Here is a 17,537-nt window from a genome sequence, read left to right as displayed (position 1 = left end):
TTGTAGGATACAGTTGGAATATTTGAGTTGTCCAAATATCAGACAGTCCTTTAATTTTTCTTCCTGAGTTTACCTACCTTCTGTGTAAATGTAGTCTCTTCAGTCAACTCAAACCCTTCATGGTATTTAATGACAACTCATTTTTTTGTGTTCTCCCCTGAACAGTTATTCACCCTTACTAGTATTTTACCTTGATTTCCTATCAGAGTGCTGCCCATAAAGACTTACTCAGTTTTTCCACAATCTCCTGTTCATGTGGTTTTTAAGTCTTCCAGTTCTCCTTTTAGCAGTGCAATGGTTCACATTATCAATCTCCTTCCCTTAGGCATTGAAAAAGTACTTTATTGTTTCTCTAATTTCTTCTGCTGTTTCAATGGCTTGCAGTGCATAAAGCTACCTCAGACATACAGATGGGAATTCCCGTTCACATAGTAGTATCTAGCCACACTGTCTCCATGCCACAGCTTAACTGTTACCCATACTGAGTCCAAAGCTTGCAGTATCCCAAACAGCAAGATAATCAGCCTGGGACTGCATTAGCTGAATTAAGTTGTGACATTCCAGAGGCTCTGGGATATTACTTTTGCTACTGTTTTGTTGCTGTTCTTTCCAATTCAGAGAAAATAACAACTTTGCCTAGCATACACCTCTGTTGTTGTTTTGGGGCTTTTTTTGTTCTTTTTTTTAAATATTATTATTTTACATTGCTTCATCAGCTTGAACTGAAGGACCTACACTTGTACAGAATTTTTACCAGTTAAAAGCAAGATAATATGAAGCTTCTACATTTTTGGGGGGGTTGTTGAACTTTTAGTCTATACCAGATATATTCAGGTTTCACTGCCTGCAATGGTCTCAACTATGCAAAATGTTGTTTCTCTAAATGTTCAGTATGAAATGCTTTTATGAGTGAGTATATTTTATATATAAGTAATCCTTCCTAGTTAGTAATCTAGAAGACACCCAACTGTAAAGTGACAGTTAGAACGTTATTCTTTATTGAAGAAAATACTGCACCTGGACTTTTGATTGGCCTTTCATTATATATTCTGCCTACCAATTGCACAGCAATACAAGGAAAAGGGGCAATATTTTTTTAATATTTTTGAAGGAAGTTTGAAACTGAAAGCTCATAATATGTGGTCTAGACATACTTTGCATTCATATCCAAAGCATTCAAGGATATCAATGAAGGATTAGCAGAATTTATGTAGACAAGCTTCAGTACAGCTTTCCAAATAGCTATTTTTGACACAGGTGATAACTTCTGTCAACACTGTCCAGAAAACGTGTTTGGAGTTCAGTCCTGCAGGGTGTGAACACACTGGCTCTGTTACAGTAAAACAGGAAAACACATGCTTGAAATTAAGTTGCTCATAAACACTTTTCAAAACTGCAGAATTAAAGATGGGTATTTTGGGGATGAAAAATATGAAAACAAGACTACTTTAAAATTCATAAAATATTTTTAACTTTGTGTGGATAGGAGGAGAGGAGAGGAGAGGAGAGGAGAGGAGAGGAGAGGAGAGGAGAGGAGAGGAGAGGAGAGGAGAGGAGAGGAGAGAAGAGAAGAGAAGAGAAGAGAAGAGAAGAGAAGAGAAGAGAAGAGAGAAGAGAAGAGAAGAGAAGAGAAGAGAAGAGAAGAGAAGAGAAGAGAAGAGAAGAGAAGAGAAGAGAAGAGAAGAGAAGAGAAGAGAAGAGAAGAGAAGAGAAGAGAAGAGAAGAGAAGAGAAGAGAAGAAGCTGCAGTCATAAAAATTACAAGAATGTGCTGAAGAATAATAGCCTAATTCAAGCATCTGGCAAAGTTCAGTATAGATAGAAAATTTTAAAATATGGTTCAGAGGCTTTTTTAAGCCAAAGGCCGTGCCTACCACATTTTTCCCCTCCCCAAAGTATAAAAAATAGTTTGAAGAAAAAGGTTTACATTTATAAACTTTTTTTGTAAAAACCATAAAAATAATGAGGTACATTATGAGCTTCTAGACTCCTGCTGCAGATTATGTTTTCTTACTTTCTATCATGCATTTAGATAGATGCACTCTGAATGTAGTAACATGGCAAAAAAAAGTGAAAATTTTTAAGAAAAGAACAACAGCACTTTGCAAAAGAAAACATGCTACTTACCTTTCAAAAGAATAAGAAATTTTATATTCTGCTGGTGAAAGGGGTTATTTTCATAATATATAGCCTACATATAAAATGATATCTAAAAACAATTCCATATAAGAAATTAAGGTCTGTCTATTATTTAAACATTCCAACCAGCTAAGTAGGGAGGATGTGTAGGATACTTCACATGACACTTACAGTATCTATGCTATCAGCCCTAACCATTCCATTTTCAAATTCAGCGAGGGAACATCCTTCCATCTTTGCTGTCCCTGTAGGAGCATTGTTTTCTATTGAAGATCAGATAGCTCCACCTGCAAAATAATTTCCTTTTAAGACATCCCTAGTGACTTGTCTCCCCAACCCTCCCAAATCATTTGATATGCAATTTCTCAAAATTGCATCAGTATATACATAGCCCATGCCAACATAGAAGTTTCAGTTTCTAATAGGATCTAAACTTGAACTAGTCTTGTGGAGCAGGAAGCTTCTCTACATTTTCTACATTGCTACGGTAGAAGTTATAGTAGTAGTTACAACAGCTGTTCTTTTAGCTCACACTGTCGCAAGAGAAAAGTCAGAGATCATTGGGGCAGATCTGAGTAGTAGTTAGTTTACTGAGTTCTAATCAGTAAATTTAGGTACGTAAAATATTTAGTAAGTACAGACAAATTGGTGGTCAATACTATTTACTACACTTAAAGTTAGTATGGGATACAAAGATTATCACGTAAGCTTACTAGATCTTAAATGTTACATGCATTCATGCAAAAAGTGTCACCAACTGATCGGTATCTGGTGTCAGGTAAGAGATCTCTCAGCGTCAAGGGGTAACCTTGAGAGGTGTCCTTATTCAAGGGAAGACCACCACCGCACAGCCAGCTGCTATGGAGGGAGAGCTCAGCGGGCCCTGATGGCTGCAGATATTTATAGTCCAAACTGGTTGATCTGTAGTCAGATTTTCTGCTGTGTTCATGCAGTTTCGGCCACTTATCAGCCCAGTCTCCAGCCAGGCTGGTTTTTTGCTTTTGGTGCTGTTCTCACTGACAGCCTCACACAATAGGATTAACTTTGGTTAGGACTACTTGCTGAACTTCTGCTTGGAACAAATTTCAGTTAGTTCAGACAGGAGGAGTGCATCCATCACACACTATTATAAAGTAATTGGAACGTTGTAGGATTGTTTCTGTTAGTGAGAGAAATTGATTATAAATATTAGGTATATTTCTTAATGTAGTCTTACTCACTTATAAATAGCAAAACCTCAGTTCCCAAATAGAACAAAAACAAATATGCAGTTTCCTTGTTTAGAAATTTAACTGTCTCTCAGTCTGATTTGTGACCAAGAGATCTGTTTCTCAGATCTGTCCAAGGGGTTTTGATCCTAAACACATGCCAACTATTTATTTTGCATAATCAACACAGAGTTAAAGTACTAATCTCTGTATGCGTATTAAGGCAAACTTTTCTCCTCCCAGCTCATACACCTGTACTCTGACCTATTATGTGCTTTTTGGCAAAGTATTCTATGTAGCTATTTCAGCTGCATGCAGAATTACATCATAGCAAAGTTTTGAAAAAGATCCCTCTTGCTCATATTTTTAAAGTGTTTTCCTATAACTGCTTGTAAGCATGGGTTGATCCCCTGTGCAATGAAGAGGCCATGCAATGCACTAATTTCAAGCTGAAAGCTGATTGTTTTATGGGAAAGTTTAAATCCCAAAGTCTTCTATTTAATTTATATATAATTTTAAAGGGGCTTTATTTATTTTGGTTAGGGGTTTTTTTAAGACAGAAATTCACCAGGGACCACACTATATTGCCTGTAAAAAACTGCTAATCCAACAGAGTCAGTTTGGTTGAAGAAAATAAAGTTCTGTCTTCTTTTTAAATTCCTACATCGTCATCAACACCTATGGCTGGATAACCCAAGCAAGGTTTAATTCCAAAATGGCTATTATTGGTAGCAAAAAATTGTGATATATGATCCAAAAATAAATAACACACTTTGAGCACTCTGGGGAAAAAAAACCAAAATCAAAAACAAAAGCTTGTTTAGATAAGGAGACAATGTGAGAACAATACAAAAGGCAGTGGATATAATGTTTAGAAGCATAAGTTTTGTCAGTGAGTACTTCTATTACATAAAGGTGAGCTGTATTATTTAAACATCAGCTTTTGTTGTCGTTTAACCTTGGCTGGCTGCCAGGTGCCTACCATGCCACTCTCTCAATCCCCCTCTTCAGCAGGATGAGGAAAGAAAGTAAGATGAAAAAGCTCATGGTTCCAGATAAGGACAGGGAGATTGCTCACCAAATACCATCACAGGCAAAACAGACTCTGCTTGAGATACATGAATTTAATGTATTGCTAATTAAAAATACAGTAGGATAGTGAGAAGCAAAGACAGAACTAAAAACACCTTCCCTCCACTACCTCTTTCTCCCACGCTCAACTTCACTCCTGACTTCTCTGCCTCCTCCTCCACTCCCCAAGCAGCACAGGAAGACTGGGGACTGGGGGTTGGGGTCTGTCCACAACATTTTGTTTCTGCTGCTCGTTCTTCATGCTGTTCCCTTCTTCAGTGTGGGGTCCCTCCCTCAGGATAAAATCCTTCACAAAATATTCCAACATACATCCTTCCCACAGGTTGCAGTTCTTCAAGAACTTCTCCAGCATGGGTCCTTTCCACAGGGTACAGCCCTTCAGGAAAAGACTGCTGCAGCGTGGATGCCCCATGGGCCCCATTTCCTGCCAGAAAACCTGCTACTGCTTGGCCTCTTTCCATGAGCTGCAGCTCTGGCCAGGAACCTGCTCCTGCATGGGATCTCCAGTCTGCAGCTTCCTTCAGGGCACATCCCCCTTCTGTGGTGGGGGGTCCTCCATGGGCTGCAGTGTGGATATCTGCTCCAGCTTGGTCCTCCATGGGCTGCATGGGGACAAATTGCTTCACCATGGTCTTCTCCATAGGCTGCAGGGGAATCTCTGCTCCAGCACTGAGAGCCTACCACTGTTTAGTTGACCTTGGTGTCTGCATGGTTGTTCCTCTCACATTTTTCTCATTCCTTTCTCTCATAACTACCACAATATCCTTTATTAAATATGTTATCACAGAGGTACCACAAGCGTTGTTGATGGGCTCAGCTTTGGCCACTGGTGGGTCCACTTTGAAGCTGGTTGTAACAAGTCCTGTCCAACATGGGAACAGCTCCTGGTCCCTTCTCATAGAGGCCACCCCTACAGCCCCCACCACGCTACCAAAACCTTGCCATGTAGAGTCAATACAACTCTCTGTGTTGTTTCCTAAAAAGATGTAAAAAAGGTTGAAGAAATATAATTTCTTTCTTGAGGTTTCTTTGTTTACTTTGTTAATTTTGACCCTTAGATTTATTCTAATCATGCTTGTCCTAAAATTGATGTTTGACAGAAGCTGAGCAATGGATTACTAATGGATTTGGTAATGGCTAAGGTATGATACACTATCTTTCCTGTAACAATGCTGTCACTGCTTGTAGTTGCAAGACCTCTTTGCAAAAACTTTAAGAAACTTTCCTATGAGCACTGACTGTAAAGACTATTCACAATTTATCCCTCAATCATTTCTTTTTTTATTTTTTTCTTTTTCCCTTTTTTTTTTAAATGTTGTATGGAAAATGAGGATGTGAAACAGTCTGAATTGTGGCAGTGAAGGATGCCATAAGCTTTCTTGCCTTGTGACCCCTTTTTGCGATTTGAGGATTACACTATCTAGTCACTTTCTCTAAATCATGCAGAGGTCTGTATTTAAAAATTATAGACAATTTTTCTTGTAATTTTCATTTTAATTCCAACTTTTTTGGAAATACCAATTTAACTACGAAGGTTGAAGGGGATGCTAGGGCAAAAACACACTGGTGAATGTGAAAAGGGAGCAGACGGAACATTTAGAAAATGACAGAGCAGAGGAACTGATGAGGATTAACTTTCAACTCACCTAATGGCAGAGTAATTAGATAAAAACTTTGAGTGTTACATTTGCACATTTTTATGTTAGTAAATCACTTATGGTTTCAAACTTATACATTTTGATTGAAGCACAAACCAAAGTTTAGATTTGATCTATAGAAATGGTAAGTTTTTGTAATCATTTTATACTTCCAGGAGAAATTACCTTTTTCTCACATTAAAAATTAGTTATCACTATTAGATATACTGGATTAACATCTTCTTTGCCAGTCAGTTGTATGAAGATAATTGTCAGTAAGTTTTGCATCTGTTTCCTACAGGCAGAGAAATGCTAACATTTGTGAGTCCTTCTTTCTGTCGCACAGTCTTTTTCCTGCACATGGGGAGGAATAACCCTTGCACCAGTACAGATTGGGGAGGACATGTCTGGAAGGCAGATTAGCAGAAAAGTATGGGGAGGGGTCCTGATGGACACTGAGCTGACAATTTGGCAGAAAAGCATCCTTGTGACAAATAAGGCCAACAGCTTCCTGGGCTGCATTAGGCAGAGTGTTCCCAGAAGGTCAAGAGACCTTGCCCTCTGTTCAGCACTGGTAAAACATATTTGGGTGTTGTGTCCAAGTCTGGCCTCCCCAGTACAGAGAGATGTGGACATCCTGCAGCAAGTCCAGCAAAGGGCCATGAAGATTATAAAGGATTATATGAAAATTATATATTATTATAGAGATCACATAAAAATTATGTAATCCCTGGATGATCTCTAGAGGTGCGTTTTAGCTTCAGCAGTTCTGTGATTCTGTGAATTTCTGTAGTTAGCTAGAATCTTGTTTCTGTGTTCACCAGCTTTTCTTCATAAAATATGTCCTCTTATTCCCCCACTCATAGTGTCCCAACTCCCTTTGGCACTACCATGCCAAGGCCTGCTCATCACCCTTCTGTATTCCCACCAGGTGGCTTTCTCTTTTTCCTCATGTGGCTATAAACCAGGCAAAAGCCTTTGGGAATTTCTTAGGAGAGAGATTTGCACATCTGCAATCCTGTACCTGATGTGTCAGTTGCTTCTGACTGGCAAAATTAGAACTTAGGAGAAGTTCACTTACCTACTGCCTTATAGGGAAGAATGCTTAGTCACCTAGCAGAAATGGTGCTCACACATTGGATCTGGAAGTTAGTAAGGAGTGTTCATGGTAGATTTTTTTTTTTGAGAATTCAGCTTTGCAGCCATGACAAATTTCTAATGGGTATTTGCAAACAGAACATTCAGAGTCTTATAATTTACAAATGTCAACGGATTTTTCACAGAGGGGAGATACTGAAAGGCAATTTCCCCTCCATATGCCAAATTTCAAGTCTTAATCCTAATGATTTTTAAATTTATTAACTAAATGTTAGAAATAATGTAGAGAAAGCAGGGTTGCTTCCTGTAATCCTGCTCTAAAAAATGGCGAGATTTTATTGACTAAATATAATTTTCTGTAAGGCTAGTTCCTGACAATAAATAGTTTGATTTCAATATTTAAAGTGTAGCAAAATTCTAAGCTAGTGAAAACAACTTTTAAACAAAGAAAGATTGGACATTCTCCAGCTGTGCTAGCAGGGTTCACATATAAGACAAATAGTATATGAAGGAAATACAGAAAATAATGAGGAGATTCAGCCCTAAAACTTTTGAGTAAGATCTTGAAACACACATCTAACTATTTTAAGTAGATGGCTATGGCTAATGTCATAAGAGCTTGTAGCAATTTAAAGGGTCTGGAAATGAAGATTATGATAAAGTGCTTACCTGAAGTAGATTTCAACTAGACAACTCAGAAACCTTACAAGTAATGTTCTTCTGAACACTTCAAACGAAAATTTTAATACGACTCCTGAGACTGACTGAAGCCAACCTGCCAAGCAAGCAGATTTCCTTTCTATTCCATTTTAGCAAGTTTGAAAACAAAAGCATTAGATGTCATAATTTAATATGTCAACATGTCATAATTCAGAACTTTGCATTGCAATAGGTATAACTCAATCCTCCAGTATTCCTCAGTCCTCTATGAGAGAAAATTTTTGTGCAGAAGAAAATGATAAAAAATTACAGCAAGAACTCCATGTTTAGCTCATTTGCACATTTAAATATCCTAATTTAAACTGCATTAAAAATACTTTGATGAGTAAGAATATTCTTGGGTAGTCCAACTACAATGTTCAACTTGGCTGGTTCATTTCGATGAGCTTTTCATTATTAACACACCCTCAATACAGACATCTGTACAACGACCTAAAATGGTTCTGCAAGTCATATCAGTATGTTGCTCAGTTGAGTGCAACAGGCTGTCATCTCTGTGAATTTAAACAAACACAAAAAAGTACTACATGGGATATTGTTTTGTTTCATACACTTATTATACAGTGTGTTCATCCATCTGCTTATTGTGTTATGTTTGTTTTATAGAACACAAAGTAGGTCCTTATTCGAGTATGGGGAGAACATACTGAATGTAAACACCACTTGTTTAATAACAGTCTTCTTTCATTTCCATGACATGAATATGATTTTATTACACTGTTACCTGATTTCAACGTTGTACAATAACCTGCTTCATGATAAATCTGCAAAAATACAGACTTAAAAAGGTCTTCCTTAATTTTGATAATGCCTTGAAGTAGCATGAAAATTATAAAAAAACACTATACATGCAATACTGAAAATTAAAATAAAGCTCAAAAAAAGCTGAAACCCAAAACTGTATGTTTAATAACCACACTCTGACCATTAAATATGATAAATCTTACAATTTCTGGTCTCTGCTTAATCACTGGGATGGAATTACGATTCTGTTTTCACTAACTGTGATTTACTTAGTGTGCTTTGATTTATGGCACCACCAATTTGTTTAGTTAATGGAATATTTTAATTTACCATGCATGATAGAACACAGTGTAAAATTACTTTGAATATCTATATTATATTATATTATATTATATTATATTATATTATATTATATTATATTATATTTATTATATTATATTTACTTTATTGTATTATATTATATTATATTATAGTTGAGCACTAGCCAAACTAGGAAATCAGAAGAAAATTAGTTGTGTAAGCATTTTACTTTCAGGTATCTGTACATTGAAAGATGCGCATCACTGGACTAAGTGCTGCACTGCAGAGCTGACGCTACTCATAAACTTGCAATCCATAGTCCCAGTTCTGCAGATCTCCATGATCAGTCAATAGAGCTACTCATAATAACTCATAGTAATTAGACTTAGTAAATATGTGTATCTTCACAGGACTATAGCTCTTAGTACACTAGCTTTGAAAGTCTCATTCAGAAAAACTAGGTGATGCAAAGGTGTTTAGACAAAGTGTGATGTGAAAAAAATTTTGATGTAATGCCTGAAAAGCAGCAGGTATACAAGAGGACAAAAATGTTTACAGGTTCTGTAAACAAAAATGTTTGCAGACTTCTTCTGTTGGGTATTTTTTAATTGTGTTTATGGATCATCACCCTAATGAAATCAGAGACCAGGTGTTACCACAATAATGCTAGCAACTTTAAAAAAATATTAAAACAGGAGGTACTCTGAATTAAGCTGTCCTATAATGTCTGGGCTTCGTTGCTGTTCCAGTTATATGGACTGTGAAGAAAAGACCATATTATGAAAACAGTCAATGCCTGTATTTCTAAATTTCACATTGACAGATTCTTTTCTAGGTTTCAAAATATATTATCAAATATCATATATATGTGTCTGAATGTGCAGGTAACAAATGTACATATTATAGATATGCTTGTATATATATTAAATGTAAACATATAACAGAGATATATAATGTATCCTTGCATATTTTATGCCCTGGAAATCAATGGTACATACTATCTATAATTTAAAGTTTTGTTCTGAGAGGCATTTTTTAATAATTTCCTCAAGCAAAGCAAAATTTATCAAAAAAAAAGTAGTTCACATTATATACCAGAGGCAGTTAACTAAAGCATTCTGAACTAATGATACTGCAATACACTTCTCCAGTGATTTTCAAAGGAGCTTTCATTCCTAACTTAGATTCTTGAGATTATCTTTAACACACTTACCTAAAATAACTGGTGTGAATAGACTTTCTTAAGGTCTGACATTGTGTCAGCATTGGCTTGGAGCTATGCCTCCATGGATTTAGACGAATCCAGCACAATGTGTCTGCCTCTCCTGCAATTAAATTCATGTTTTGCCTTCTCTTTATGCATATTTTTGTCTTATATTCTCACCACTAGTGTGTGATAAACAGGCATAAACAGAATTACTGTCCTAAGATTTTACAACAAAATACCAGATGATTTTTCTTCTTCCTACTGGGTGGCCTGCTTAAAATAGTGACATTGTCAATTTGTGCATGTGGACCAGCTAGCAGAAGCAGGTTTATACAGGCTGCACTGTAAACTTCCATAGGTTATTTGCTGTTATTATTTAGAAAAAGATTTGCAATTTTTAAGTCAGAAATTGCAGAAATTAGAATACCTCCACAAGGTAAAAAAAATTACCTGAAAGGGGGGGTGTGATGAGGTGGGTGTTGGTCTCTTCTTCCATGTAACTAACAATAGAACGAGAGGAAATGGCCTCAAGTTGCACCAGGGGAGGTTCAGGCTGGATATTAGGAAAAATTTCTTTACTAAGAGAGTGGTGAAACACTGGAACAGGCTGCCCAGGGAGGTGGTGGAGTCAACATCACTGGAGGTGTTCAAGGAACATGTGGACATGGCATTGTGGGACATGGTTTAGTGGACATTGTGGTGTTGGGTTGACGGTTGGACTTGATGATCTTCCAGGTCTTTTCCAACCTTAATGATTCTGTGATTCTGTGATTCTGTGAACTGAATTATTGTAGACTCATGTAACTTGTCACATACACTCCCCCCCACCTCATTTCTTACTGTTGGTAGACCATACATTTATTATTTCTGGTTGTTAATGTGAGGGTTGTGCTTGAGAAAAAGACATGCAAACCAGGTCCCACATGGTAGTTATTGAGGTCAGGCTGAATTCAGATTCAGGAGGGGAGAATAATGGAGGTAATATATTGTAGTCATTATATCTTCATCTTTTTTTGTCATGTTGATTGATTTGTAAACAAAAGGATATCATGCTTAGAATTTTGAAATAGGATATGAAACTTCAGTTTTATCTCCTGGGAAGGGTACTGCAACTGTAATTTAAATTAACCATTTTCGGGGTGAGGGATAAACTAGTACAGGCTAGAGTTCATCTTAGTCTTGCCACACTTAGTCAGTGGGATGACAGAAACAGAAAGCAGCCAGTTGTAATTTATTGCTAAAAAAGACAGGATCAAAGAAGCAGAGGTGCCAAAAAAAGCTTCCTTGTTTCCTTATTGTGACTATAACTGCGTTGTGTAAGTCATTGAGATAATTTATACCTGGTGAGAGAAGGTTGTTCTCAGTGAAAAGTGTTTTCTGTGTTTTTGTTTGTTTTGTATACAAAAATATTCATTTATCTACTTTTCTTCTTCCTCTTCTATGTTCATCCTAGTTTGGCAACTCTTCGGTAAGCCAGAGTATCAATCAGTCTTCTTGCTCTATTAAGATCTACTGTACCTCTCTATTTTTCTTTAGATTTTTACACAACTCATGTAGACTGTTTCCAGCTTTAGAATTTTCCAAGTTCCTTGTCTAAAGCAGCACAACAGGCCCAGTACCTCTCCCCTGTACAATACCTAACTTCATCTCAAAAGCACCATTTCTAAGAAAGTCCAGATAGTAAAGTAAATTTAGCACCTATTTTAGCCAACAAATTTTGGATCTGCTTCTGTGTAGAAGAATTTGATAGTCATGGTTATACTCTGCTTGCCTGACTTAGACAACTTTACTCGAAATCTTGCCAGAGCATGGTGACAGTCAAATCTCATTTCAGCTTTCATATTCTTTCCTTTTTCCAAGAAATATGATTCTCTTCTCTAATTATGGTGTAGTCTGCTGAATTTTTTCAATCTCCCAATACGGAGGGTTCCAGTTAAGATTACAACCATTTCCCTGCCAGCAGCAGTCTTTACAGATTAATAGCTGGTTATGACTGCACAGTTTGAGCAGCTTGTAATGGTTTAAACGCTTGAAGATTAACACTAATTATATGTAGCGTATTAGGATATCATAGATTAATGTTGCTGGTGACTAGCAGCAGTTTTATTGCAGACTAAAAGGCAATAGCTTTTACTCTTCTATTCAATGTCTTACAAATGTTTTATAGAGAAGTTGAGAAAGAATCTGTTAAAACTTCTGAAGAAATAATAATTACTAAGCAGTGAATAGTTCCTCAGTTTCAGATGGTGATTCTGCAGCTGTAATTGTAAGATCCCATATGCAGCAGTAGACACTAGGAATGTGAATGGATATAAATAACAGACTTCAGAAAGTGCCTTAATACATGAGTTCAAAATGTCACTTAATTAACAATTAGTTATTACCTTAGCAGCACAGAACTGAACATACCTGAATAGCAGTGAGATTAAAGCATCAGCTATTGTCTAGCAATGGACTCATTCCTACTTTTTACTGAGCAATTTTTGACCACTGAAGCCACCAGGGCATTCCTGTCCTACTATTAACTTTCCCCCTGCTACTTACTAGCATCCCTCTGTTTTACACCATGTGAAACAATAGTGGCCTGATGCCACTGACATGTAAAATACAGGTAACAAAAATTGCTAGATCATCAGTAGAAAGAATATGACAAAGATCTGTACACAGTCTGTTATGAAAATTATTTTGAGCAGACAATAGTCAAGACCTGATGTATATCTTCTTGAGTTTTATAGAAACGATCAGGTTCCAATTGGGATGATAAAATTAGTTGAATAATAACTTTCTCATAAAGACTCAATAGCCCAGGCCAGTCAAAGGTACTTTGCATGCAACTAGTGAAAGTAAGATTGCCATATTAAAATTGTGTATAAAAGCAGAAAAGTAAGCTGGATAAATGTGAGCCAATTTCAACTATCTTAAAGCAATTGCCATCATATTTTTTTCTCTAGTCATTGTTAGATAAAAAAAGGAGTATTTAAGAAAGGAAAGGAAAGCAAGCAAAGTAGGGTTTGCTGATATTAAAAGGTATTTGTTTCTACGCACAAGCAAAAACAAAGTATTGCTAGCCTATCACATGGTCACCTACTCAGTGTTTGCATCTTATGACTTAGAAATCTTCCTTTGGTGGGAAAGGGGCAACTGACATAACTTTTACAATGATGCAAGCTCACAGGTAGTGCCTAAATCAATCCCACTATTGATTTCTATGGATTTAGGATCAGGACTTTTAATACTATGAGTGTCAGTGAAATTCAGTATCAGCTCATGTCTTACAGATGCTGATGGAAGAAGGCCCATTTTTTATAAGTTTCCCTGTTCCAAAGAAACAAATCATAATTGCTTTTCTCTGGATCTGGAGACTAAACTCAGTCTCATCTTTGTGGCACACAGAGAAAACTGACATTTCTTAGTTTTCCCAAGGTTAGCCTAACATTAATTAAAGCGTCTCATTGTACTTTTATCTCCTGTCCTTGTTCTTTTGTGGATATTATGCTATTTTTAATACCATGAAAATTAATAAATTCAAATGTCAGACCCCAGAAAATAAGTACATGTCAGGACCCTTGAACATATACAGCAGATTGTAAAACATATGAACAGGATTTAATTTGCAAAGATCTTCCTATTATTTACATTTTACAGCACCTTCACTGTATGACATGGTATTAGAGAATCAATGATGTCTTTACTTAACAGCTTCAGTGGTTACTAATGATCTATATAAATCACACACTACCACTTTTGGTGATATGAACAATCATGAATTTAGTTGCTATAGTTAGATACGTAATTTCTTTGGAACATGTTAAATGAGAGGGAGGGAGAGAAGTAGAAAGGAAGAGAGGCAGGAGAGAAAACTTTTTGAGAGGTCATTAGCGCCACCTTCACAATGAAGGGAACATAAACAGCCAGCGGTAAATCTGTGTATTCATGTCCTCCCCACCTGATAATTATAGCTATGAGATGGTCTAGGTCAATGTGAGACTCAAAGTCAGTGTGTGTTCCTACATCCATTACTTCCAACTAGAAAGGCAGAAAGCAGAAATGTGAAGGGTGCAACCATTAGTATACCAGTTTTAGAAGTGTATCTTGCAAGTGTATAAATTCATTGTGATACTGGTTAAATTGCTCAGACTTCAAAAAAGTCTCAAAGACTAAGGAGCTGTGGTTACGCCAAGTGCACAGATGCTGTTAAGCTTTCTCCCCTCTACTTCTATCAAAACCTCTTGCTCAGCTTTTCTGTGGAGAGCAGTGCATAAAACATTACACTTGTTAAGTATTTTATCTGGTTCAAGACATGATCATATCTTGATTCTTTAATCCAAGTGGCAGAAAAATGGCGAAAGGCTTCTTCATATCTGACCCTTCAGCAATAAATTTCATAGGTTTATGAAATGGGTTTATAACCCATTTTCAGGTTAAATGGCAATTTATAGCTGCAGCTATTTTCTTTGAATAACCTAATTAAAACTGAGAGATTATTTTTGTATTTTTTCTCTAGTCAAAACCAGGTATTATGACTATAACAGTAAATAGGCTGAAACGTCTTCCTTTTTTTCTCCCTTTACCCCATCACCCCCCATTTAGAATATTTTTCCTTTCCTTTCTCTTTATCACTTGCCTTTGAAGATTTTTTCTTTTTTCAACTTGTCAGTGATCAAAGCATTTTATCAAAGTATTATTTTATAACAAACACCCTATCCCATCACTAAGATGTATCTAAATGAAAGGTATAGCCAGCACATAACAGTGAAATCATGCCATAAGACAAAGTGATTGGTAGGATCCATGAGAGAAAATCGATCATAAAATTAAAAAGAATATTTTTGTGCTTTTGTATCTATTTAAGAGATAATGTCAATGCAGTAGAATGTTGTTGTTGGTTAATGGTTTCCCAGTGTTAGATAAATATTGGAGCAATGCAAAAGGTTTGTTTTGACAAAGATGAAACAACTTAGATCTTTCAGCAAAAGATAAAACTGTTTCACTGACAGAATTTGTCTTGGATTCCAAAATGTTATATTAAACAAAAACTCTATTTGTATTCAAATAAAATAATTCAGAGTTAAAATGGACAGATAGTTCTCTGCTTTTCACTCTCTGTCATGATTAAAACATACCTCTACTTAGACTTACCATACCATATCCATGGCCCAGTAAATGCCACATTTCATAGGGTGCATAGAATTTTTGGTGAGTTAACTGCATACAGATGTAAGTATATTTGAAAAAGACAAATGTCTTGACTAGTTTTGCTGTGGTATATATGAATTGAACATAAAAGGAAGTCTATATTGCTTATGAATTTATGCTTTCCTTGTTTCCAGGGGTAGTATTTTAACCTTTATTTACTTAGTTAATTTTGATCTTATATTTTATTACAAATTTTCTATAAGACACGCGACAATAACTAGGTGCTTCTACTTCCTGTGAATACATCTTATTTAGTCTTAAAGTTTAGATTTACTTGACTGCATGTGTTTAGAACAGAACTCTGCACCAAAAAGACAAGCTAGCTTATGTATGGTGCTTTAATGATTCTCTAAAATTCATTTCAACAAAAGAGCAGTCTTCTGCTATGAAATGAAAAGTCATTTAGATTATAAATCAAATCTCAAAAATAAAATAAAAACATGAGTTTCCAATACCAAATAGCAACAGCAAACTTAGAGAGTCAAGCATCCCCAAACTCTTTCTAAGTGATGAACTGTGTAAACTGTAGCCTGTAAAATTCCTCATCATGTAAAATTTCTTATCATGCTACTTAGTTTTTCTTGTGAAAAAAATGGTTTGGTTTGTTTCCTTGTTAGGATCTGAAAACATTAAGTTAACTACGGCTTCCAAAGTCACATAGCATTGATGATAAAGTTATTCTTCAGAAATAAAATAAAACTGAACACTGTAAGCTTCACGTACATTCTTATGCATGTACATGATTCATATACATTAATTTTGAGGAGGTTGTGTTGTGTATGTGCATTCATTCTGAATATTTAGACTTCAAATACTTCTAAGGGTGTTTTTACTATTTTAGTTACATTAGGAGAAGAATTCAGTGAATATTAATAAGAATTCAGATAGTAAAAATCCCATTTGGATATATTCTTCATTTTATAGCTGATCCAGTTTTGTATATTGAAGCATTTTTCACTGTGCCAGTTGAGAAATGCTACAATGTTGCACCCAAAACTATGTATGTTCAAATATCTAGTTGATTACAATTACAACTGGATGACTTAAGTGCTTGAACTCAGTCAGTTATTTATTTTTATACCAAAAAATCAGTCTTGCAAACCACCATAACTTGAAAATATTTATATGATAAATTATCCCAAGCATCATAAAGCCCATTCTTGAAGTAATGCTCCTGAAAGACGTTTGTTTTTTAGAAATTTAACCAGCTCATTCTATTAGCAGTAATTTATATTTACCAATGAAAACTGAAAGGGCAATTTGACTCCATAACATTTAACTTGATGAAGTGAAATGGCACTTTCATATTCTCTATACGGTAACATAGATTATATGAGTCCAGCAACGACTGATCACATTTGGATCCATAAACAAAAATGAGGAACAACTGCAATTTGCAAGAATTTGGTTAATCACTTGTATCTTAGTAAATTATTATTGTACAATTAAGGACAAGAATAATATTTATTCCTTTGTCTCTAAATCTGATCTTTTCCTCACCATTCAGAAATTTTTACTATTACTGATAAATGTTATCCTGGACTTTATCTTGGTCATTTGAATGTTAACATTTCTAATATAACTTTCCTGGAGTTGCTCAAATTTCAAATGATGAAAATTTTTATGCCTTTCTCTTTTCCCTTCCCTTCCCTTCCCTTCCCTTCCCTTCCCTTCCCTTCCCTTCCCTTCCCTTCCCTTCCCTTCCTTTCCCTTCCCTTTACAAAGACATAGAACCAAAGGGACCAAAGAGAGTTGTATTCTCTCTTCACCCAGTAGAACAGCGCTGCAGACTCTGACACTTATGCCAAAAGGTACATGAAAGGTCATAACAGAAAGGATCTCAAGCCCTCAGGGTATATCTGTCTAATCGAAGACCACTTGCTTCAAGAGTCTGAGCTACTGAGAAGACAAAACCACCTGCAGAGCCTTGTAGTCAGATGGTCTCTGATGGGAGACAGAAATCTATTACCTAATCAATGATGGAAAATAGCCTAAATCACATAATAGCTAATTTTAAGGAAACTAATCTACTGGCATACACACACTCAGTTTTTCCCTGTTTTAAATTTTTTTTCTGTACTCCCAAGGTCCATATGGTGGCTAATGCTTCTGAACTTGGCTGTGTGTTCCTAAAACTCTAATAGCCTCCTCAAAGGCCTGCTGTGATTTTGTGTATTGCAGAATACTTTTTGTGAGA

Source organism: Gavia stellata, chromosome Z (assembly GCF_030936135.1).
Source record: "Gavia stellata isolate bGavSte3 chromosome Z, bGavSte3.hap2, whole genome shotgun sequence".
In the NCBI taxonomy this organism is placed as follows: Eukaryota; Metazoa; Chordata; class Aves; order Gaviiformes; family Gaviidae; genus Gavia; species Gavia stellata.
This window is presented reverse-complemented; position numbering follows the sequence as displayed.